We start from the raw sequence: 8,048 nt of genomic DNA on the forward strand, positions 1-8,048 counted from the left end.
AGCATGGGGTCGTTCACTGTTGGGGATTATGACTTAGTCCATCCCAAATGATTGTTTTACAGCGTATTTGGTTGAAAACTATTTGTTATCATCATATTTTGGGTTGAATACCATATTTGGGCCTCGTGCCAACTATTTGAACACTTAGGGGACTTTTCCTGATATTTTCTCACTGTTTTGATTTTATACTTGAACTCAGTCATGCTCTATTCTACTATTTTCATAACTCAGCCATGTTTACTCTGTTTTAACAGATTAAATGATATTTTTAATGATATTTTGGGCTGAGCATCATGTTTTACTATTACTGTTACCCGAGTGGCTTATGAGATTTTGACTGAGTAAAGCCGATGGCATGTGTTGTGAGGATACTTTTGGGTCGGGCTGCACGCTACAATAGTGATGCACTGATTATGATTATGAGACCGAGGGCCTGAGATTTGTACGCCACGAGGTGGCTTGTTGATATGAGGCCGAGAGCCTAGTGATGATGCCTCAAGATGGCTTGATATTGCGCTTGGGTCGTAAGGGGCTCCTCCAGGAGTCCACACACCCCCAGTGAGCGCGGGTACCCATTATGATGTGAGATATAGCCCGAGGGGCTGGTGTTGTTCCATGTTGTTGCCCGAGGGGTTGTTTCTGTTGGTATTGTGCCTGAGGGGAGGATTTTCTGTGCTTATCTATTCTAGCTGCTTTCCATTTAATTGTTTGATTGTCAAAAAGGTGTTTTAAAGAAGTTTAAACTGAGCTAAGATGTTTTAAGAGATTTCACTGCTTCATTGCTTTTACTGGTTTTATACTGCTTCTATATAGCATGTTGATGTGCTTTACATGATTTCTTATCACTTAGTCTTCATTTATTGTTATTACTCACTGAGTTGGAGTACTCACATTACTCTCTGCACCTTGTGTGTAGATTCAGGTATTTCTAAACCCGGTAGCGGGTGTTAGTTGCTCAGAGGTAGAGTCATCGGAGTTTAGCAAGGTAGCTGTCCGACGTTCGCAGCACTACTTTTCTCCCTCTTGATTTCATTCGACTGTATTTAGTACATTTTTCAGACTTTTCATTGTATTTAGACCTTAGTAGATGCTCGTGACTTGTAACACCCCGATGTCGGGCTATATCTATTTCCACACTTGTTTTATTTTGCTTAATTTTGGGATTTATTTCTTATCAATGACTTAAATTGACTTATCAAAAATTGTTAAAAATGAATTTGGGAATTGTGTCGGCTGGCCTTGTCTTCACGAGAGGCACCATCACAACCGAGTCCGGTTTGGGGTCGTGACAAGTTGGTATCAAAGCCTAGGTTACATAGGTCTCACGAGTCATGAGCAGGTTTAGTAGAGTCTTGCGGATCGGTACGGAGACATCTGTACTTATCCTTGAGAGACTGCAAAACCTTTAGGAAAAACTTCTTATTCTTGAATTCTTATTGTGCGTCCTTGATTTAGCTTGAAAAGTAACTCTTTGAATTTCTTCCACGCGTTCGTATGCGCGCATGAGCACTCAGTATCAGATGTGCATTGATGGCTTGTGATTCCCTGATCGAGGGGCGAGATGTGATCTTTGTGTGTTGATATTGGGCCAGTCTGGAGGACTCGAGGCTAGATTTTTGCCTATACCTTAAGCACCGAGGTGCTGATTGTGTGAGCATGTGTTTTTGAACTTATATGTTCGGTAGTGTCCCTATTAGTAGAAGTGATGGCTGGATGGCTATGTGATGAGTATGTTATGACTGTGAGATGTATTCGAATGAATTAGAAGCAACGAGAAGGGTCTACTGGAGGTTAGAAGAACTATTAGGTGCTTGATTTCCATCTTGATTTGAGGTATAGCCCCGAGTTATGGGTGTGTGAAGAATCTTTTCATGTTTTCTAGCTGGGAGTGAAGTAAATTTCATGTTGCGGTATGAGTTCAGACTCAAGAAGATTAAGTGACTGCGTAATGTCTATGACGGTGGAAGGGTATAAAGAGATGCCAGTTTGAGGCAAAGCAAGTAGGTTATCTCCTGTGGAGTGTTCGAAAGTTTGTGCGATCCTTATGTTGTCTATTAGAATATCTCATTTACAAGTGAAAGATATGTGTTGCAATTTAAATTTTGGGTCGCTTAAGAGAATGGGTTTAACTGTTGCGAGAGTGAATGCGAGATTTGCAGGAGATTTAAAGTACTAGATAGTTGGTGTTTCATAAGTTTATGAAGGATCGAGTTTAATCTCACTATGGTATTATGGCAGTAATAGAGTATATGCATTATGAGTTATTGTGTGTGTTTTGATCTATGTCTTCAAGCCAAGTTGGGAAGTCTGCTATTGATTAGTTGACTGCACGGTTATGTGCTACGTTGGTTCCAATTGAGTCATACGGGTGAATCAGTTATGGCCTATGGATATTTAGACTGAAGATGGCTCGAGTAAAGGAATTTTTTTGACAAAGGTTATAGTATGCTTCATAGGTGTGTGAGAATCACAGAATGTCTTGAGTTATTGTTGGTAAAGGATGCTCGGTGCATAGAGCAGGAAGTTGCTTGGTTGTATTGGGATGAATTTACATTCTGCGGTGTCGGAGCGCTAATGAGGCATAGGTTGTTCGGTTCGTTTGATCAGGCTTATTGCAGTTTGAGTAGAGTGAATGACTCTCGAGAATGGTTCTAATGTGTTCAAGATTGTACATGTGATAATTGGAAATTTTCAAGTGTATGATTTGGCTAGAAACTGAGGTTTGCACTGGAGGGTGTCAAGACCTGTGTCATTTCTATATTAGTTATGGGATTCTATACATCAATATTAGGAAGGTAATGGCTTCAGATTAGCAGGAAGTCTTTTCAGGGTAGGTATTTTGAATGTGGTGCTTTTGGGAATATTTAAGAGAGTATTCAGTGGCTTATGAGCCTTAGACGGTGTGGTATTATGCTTGGGTCTCGTGTGGTGAGTCTGGGTTGAGGAATTGTGATGCTATAGCAAGAAGGAGTATCAAGTTGAAGGTAAATCATAAGGAAACTCGGATAGATGGGATCGCTTGGTAGTAGGCCGAATTGGTATGGCAAGGATATGATTAGTTCTTTGGATGTTTACGAGGTAATGAGTTTCTGTAAGTGTTTCACAGCAATTCTCTTTGGTTTTTAGTGGCTGCGTAGCTTGGTTGAGTTAGAAGGATTCAGTCCTGACGGTTTAGTTTGTGTGAATGGAATTCAGAAAGATCTTGATGATTTCTACCACGGTTAGAGATGTATATTTTCCACGGGCATGAGGAGCATGAGATGTATAGTGATTTTCTCCTAGATGGGATCCAACAGAAAAGTTCTTGGCTAGTTGAGTACGTAGTTGCTTTGGCTCAAAAAGGATATGAAGTTCTCATGGTTATCCTAGGATGGTATGGTTTATGCGGTATGTTGTGTAGGATTGAGATTTGCATGTGTAAGGTCAGGGTCCAGTTCTAAAAGGAAGGTCATAAAATTATTAGTCAGCACAGGCATCTTCAGATGACTTGGGAAATGATATTACCGATTGGTGTGGCTTGATGGGGGTATACATTTCAAAAAAAGGGCAAGTGATCGAGTTGAGGATACTTCAGTAGTATTGCAGCACTCTCTTATTGGATTGACTGCTGATATTCGAGTTTGCTTGGTGGCACGAAAAGATTCTTGGAGTATATCTCGTGGAAAGATTGGGTATTAGAGGTGTGGAATGTGTTCGGATGGCAGAGTTGGGATCAGATATGGTGATTCGTGTGCTGTATGGAGTTGGAGACTGGAAGTTCTCATAAACAGGTTATGTTGTGGTTGTGGGTCGCGTGTATCGGCACTGTGTAGTGACTATCGGGGTTTGAAGACCCGAGTAGATCTTTTGCTACTTGGTAAGTTAGAATTTGATGTGATATTGGGTATAGACTGGTTGTCTCAGTATTATGTTATTTTGGGCTGTTGCACTAAGGCAGCGGCAATGGCTATGTCGGGGATGCCACGGATTAAGTGGTGAGGTTCGACGAATTATGTTCTTAGTAGGGTGGTTCCATTTTTGAAGACCCAGCGGATGACTGGGAAGGATTGTCTTTCTTATTTGGGCCTTCGTGATGGATGTCAGTGCAAAGACTCCTACCATTGATTCAGTTCCGATGGTGAGGGACTTTTCGGATGTGTTTCTTGTGGCCGGGCATGTTGCTGGACAAGGTTGTTGATTTCGGTATTGATTTGGTGCTGGGCACCGTATCGCATGGCACCGGCAGAGTTAAAGGAGTTGAAGGAGCAGCTTCAGGGTTTCCTTGATAAGAGGTTCGTTGGTAGGCCAATATGGATGTGTGTTCTAACTTGAGTCGGTTTGGTTGGCTCCGAGTTGTATTTTAGAGGGATGTGTTGATTCGATTGTTATTAAGCTTATTAGTAATCTGGGGAGATCTATGAGTTACCTTTTCGTGTTGCGAGGCATTGGGATTTGTTGGTTATAGGCACATGTGGTGCGGTATTATTGGGGTCTCTTAGTGTAATTCGAGCGGGAGGAGTATTGGGTATTGCTCGGCGGATGGCGTATTGGTTGTGTCATTTCGGGTTTGTGTAATGTTATTTCAATTGCTTTGCCGTGGTTATGATGACTTGCTTTGGTTCTAGACATCGAATTGCACGTGGTTGTCAAATTTGAGCATAGTGATTGGAGGTGTTTCCTGTGGACCAGTGTTTGGATAGGGTCGCGCCTTGCAGCAAAGTTATGTGGAGGTATGACCATTCGGGTTAGATTCGTGTGTACTGTTTCTATGATGTGTGACAGGTTCCCAGCATTTTTTGTGGTGATACTGGTGAGCTTGCGGTACAGCTCTTTCATTTGAGTCATTTTCATGACTTGAGTATGTTCGGATTGTTGCTTATTGGTGCGCAGATTGCATGAGTTGTGGATTTAGTTTGTATTGATGTGTCATGTCACTAGAGTAGTAGTGTTGGATTGGGAGAGATCATTGGGATCTATAATGGATACAAACGGATTCGGTTTCAGCATGTTGGAAGGATAATATGGATGTTTGGCTCAGAAATTTGTTATGATCCTTGCCAAAGGAGAAGTGGCTTCACGAATGATTGATCTGAGGAATGGTTATGACTTTCTAAGTGCTTTATTTATCATTGGCAGTATATGAAAGTGTTGGAATGAGACTTTAGTTGATAAGAGGTTTAATATCGGTATTCAGTTGTTGTGTGCAGCTGCTGTAATTAGAAGTTATCGCTACAAGTGTTTGAGTTATGTGGTATATCATGTAATTGCACCTGAGGTTACATGTATGGGTTGTTACAGCCTATTCGGGCTTATTCAGAGTATATATGTGAGATTCTGATCTTGTGGATGATTTTAGGAGTGGAAATGTGGTTCTAAGGTTTATGGGCGAGGTTGGTTTGTGAAATTTCAGTTGCATGGTGTTATCGGGCCTATATGAGATAGGGTGACGTGGGATCACCCCCGGGTATGTGCATGGTAAGGTTATTCAGTGATTGATTGACTTTTGGAACAATATTGGGCGCGTTTGAGGACGAACATATGTTTAAGTGGGGGGATGTAACGACCCGATCGGTTGTTTTGAGCTTTTGCACTTCGCTCACCAATTCTCGGGCATGACTAGCCCCGTGTGATGTATTTTGACTTATGTAAATCGTCTGTTTTGGTTTTCAAGGTAATCGGAATGAATTTGGAGATACAGTTCTTAGTTTGAAGCTTAAAAATTTGAAAGGTTTGACCAAGATTTGACTTGTTAGTGTATGATCTCATATTGGAATTTTTATGATTTGGGTAGCTCCGTTAGGTGATTTGGGACTTAGGAGCGTGATCAGAATGTATTTTGGAGGTCCGTGGAAGGTTTAGGCTTGAATTGCCGAAATTGGGATTTTGGCGTTTTCTGGTTGATAGGTGAGATTTTGATATAGGGGTCGGAATGGAATTTCGGAAGTTGGAATAGGTCCATTTTGTCATTTGTGACATGTGTACAAAATTTCAGGTCATTCGGAGTTGAATTGGTGGGTTTCGACATTGTTTGTGGAACTTGAAAGTTCCTAAGTTCTTAAGCTTGAATTTGAAGTTTATTTTGTATTTTGGCGTTGTTTTGAGTGATTCGAAGGCTCGACTAAGTTTTAATGATTTTATGGGAGGTGTTGGTACATTTGGGTTGAGGTCCCGAGGGCCTCGGGTGTGTTTCGGGTGAGTTTTGAGCGAGTCCGGGCATTACCGGGACTCAGGCATTGGTTCTGGTGCTTAAATTTACAGCTGGGGTGGAAGTTTTACCGCTGGGCATGGTGGTTTTATCGTTGGGCGCGGTGGTTTTATTACGGCGGCGGAAAATGGTCCGCGGTCCGCAGTCATGAAGAATCCGCAGGTCGTTGGTACAATTTCGGAAGCCTATATCTTTTGATCTACAAGGAATTTTGAGATGATTCAAAAAACAAAAGTTGTAGCCCTTTTGTCTAGTTTCTAGAAAGGTAAAGAAATCAAAATTTATACATCTGTAGAGAACGTTATGGCCAAAATACTAAAGCATGTCACTGCAGTCAACATTTTCCGCTGTAGCAATGGTTTTACCGCGGTCAACAATGGTTTTACCGCGGTCAGCGGTGATGGGGATCCGGAAGGTACTATATAAATACGAGATTTGGGGTTTTATTTCATATTTTGACCTAGAGAGCTCGGGATTTGGCAATTTTTCGAGGTATTTTCAAGAAAAACCATCGGGTAAGTGATTCTAACTCAATTTTGGCTAAAATACATGATTATAACGTTGGATTCATCATTTGAGTAGAGATTTGGGATGTAAATTTGGAAAAAAATTGTGGAACTTCATAAAATGAAATTTTGGGATTTGAAAGCCGATTCGAAGTCGGAATTGAGTGAAACTAGTATGGATAGTCTCGTAATTGAATAGATTGTCGGATTTTGAGACTTTGGTCGGATTCCGAGACATGGGCCCGGGGTCTGGGTTTGAGCAATTTCGGTATTCTTGAGTTAATTTGATTATTTTTTCCTGGGCTTTGTTCCTGTAGCATATATTGATGATAATATACTGATTTTGGTTAGATTTGGAGCATTTGGAGGCCGATTCGAGAGGCAAAGACATCGCGGGCTAGAGTTTGGACCGGTTTGAGGTGAGAAATGATTGTAAATGTTGTCCTGAGGGTATGAAACCTGGATTGCACATCGTTGTGCTATATTGAGGTGACACACACGCTAGATGATGAGCGTGGGGTCGTGCACTATTGGGGATTGTGACTTAGTCCATCCGGAATGACTGTTTTACCACGTATTTGACTGAAAACTGTTTGTTATCATCATGTTTTGGGCTGAATACCATATTTGGGCCTCGTGCCAACTATTTGAACCCTTAGAGGTCTTTTGCTGATATTTTCTCACTGTTTTAATTTTATACTTGAACTCAGTCATGCTATATTCTACTGTTTTAATAATTCGGCCATGTTTACTCTATTTTAACACATTAAATGTTATTTTAAATGATATTTTAGGCTGGGCATTATGTATTACTGTTACTGTTGCCCGAGTGGCTTTTGAGATTCTGACTGATTAAGGCCGATGACATGTGTTGTGAGGATACTTTTGGGTCGGGCTGCACACCACAGCAGTGACGCACTAATTATGATTATGAGGCTGAGGGCCTGAGATTTTTCCGCCACGAGGTGGCTTGTTGATATGAGGCCAAGATCCTAGTGATGATGCCACAAGATGGCTTGATATTGAGCGTGGGCCGTAAGGGTCCCCTCCAGGAGTCTGCACACCCAGTGAGCGTGGGTACCCATTGTGATGTGAGATATAGCCCGAGGGGCTGGTGTTGTTCCATGTTATTACTCGAGGGGCTGTTTCTGTTGGTATTGTGCCCGAGGAACGGATTTTCTATGCTTATCTGTTCTAGCTGCTTTCCATTTAATTGTTTGATTGTCAAAAAGGTGTTTTAAAGAAGTTTAAACTCAGCTAAGATGTTTTAAGAGATTTTACTGCTTCATCGCTTTTACTGGTTTTATTCTGCTTCTATATAGCATGTTGATGTGCTTTACGTGATTTCTTATCTCTCA

This window comes from Nicotiana tabacum, chromosome 10, assembly GCF_000715075.1.
Source record: "Nicotiana tabacum cultivar K326 chromosome 10, ASM71507v2, whole genome shotgun sequence".
In the NCBI taxonomy this organism is placed as follows: Eukaryota; Viridiplantae; Streptophyta; class Magnoliopsida; order Solanales; family Solanaceae; genus Nicotiana; species Nicotiana tabacum.